Source organism: Elephas maximus, chromosome 2 (genome assembly GCF_024166365.1).
Source record: "Elephas maximus indicus isolate mEleMax1 chromosome 2, mEleMax1 primary haplotype, whole genome shotgun sequence".
Taxonomy (NCBI): domain Eukaryota; kingdom Metazoa; phylum Chordata; class Mammalia; order Proboscidea; family Elephantidae; genus Elephas; species Elephas maximus.
In genome coordinates, this window is record NC_064820.1 from 205,334,300 (window position 1) to 205,335,463 (window position 1,164).

The 1,164-nt window shown below is 40.6% G+C and overlaps 1 pseudogene; it reads right to left on the reverse strand.

The window, feature by feature from the left end:
• LOC126070411 (olfactory receptor 2L5-like) lies at positions 1-939 on the reverse strand (annotated as a pseudogene).
• Between the last annotated feature and the right edge of the window lie 225 nt (positions 940-1,164).

Consider the following 1,164-nt stretch of genomic DNA (forward strand, 5'->3'; position numbering starts at 1 on the left):
TTACATTTTCACAGAACAAAATCTCTGAATAGCTCTTCTCAGGGCCCCCATCACCTCCTTCTTTCTCAGGCTGTAGGTGACAGGGTTGAGCACGGGGGTAAGCACGGTATAAAAATGGCCACAACCTTGCCTTCTGTTGGGGATTGGAAGGATCTTGGGCATAGATAAGTGTAAGCAAAGGGTGCATAGTAGAAGGTCACCACAGTAAGGTGGGTACTGCAGGCCGAATAGGCCTTCTTCCTCCCTTCTGATGAGGGCATGTGGTAGACAGCAAGGAGAATCTGGCCATAGGAACAAGTAATGCCAATGAAAGAAAACATGAGGAACAAGGTGGCACTCACAAACACTGTGTACTCATAGACCCAGGTGTCCATGCAAGCCAAAGTCAACATGGCTGGGATATCACAGAAAAAAATGATTGATGGCCCTGGATTGGCAATAGAGGATATGGAGTGCATATGCAGTGTGGGCACAAGAGTTGACAGACCCCATTATCCATGACCCTGTTATCATCAGTACATACACTTTTTTGCTCATATGAATGGGATAATGGAGAGGAAACCTAATGGCCAAATAATGATTATAAGCCATAGATGTCAAGAGAAGTGCTTCTGCACCTACCAAAGTCAAGAAGAAGAAACTCTGAACTCCACATCCAATGAAGGAGATTGACTTGATTCCAAACAGGAAGTTGGAAGCCATCTTGGGGATAATGGTGGAGATGCAATTCAGGTCCATGAGGGAGAGCTGACTAAGTAGGAAATACATGGCTATGTGGAGATGGGCGTCCAAGAAAATTAGAAGGATCGTGGACAGATTGCTAATTAGAGCCATTAAGAAAATGAGAACAATGAGAATGAAGAGGAACAGGCCAATTCTTGTTTGTGGGAACAGCCCTAATAAAATGAAATCAGTTGATGTTTCTTTATAATTCTCCATTGAATATTCATTGGCTTTCCCTAAAGTAAGAGACAAGAGTACAGAATGTAAATAAAAAGCAGTGTGCTGTTTTTTTTTTTTTTTTTTATAATATCTGTGATTGATCTAACTATAAATTTTTCAGGAAATTATATAGTTGCTTAACTAAATGGCCAGTTTTACCTTTTTTTTAACAAGAAACACCATTCCTTTATACAAAGATACAATGTAAGGCATCATGCATAT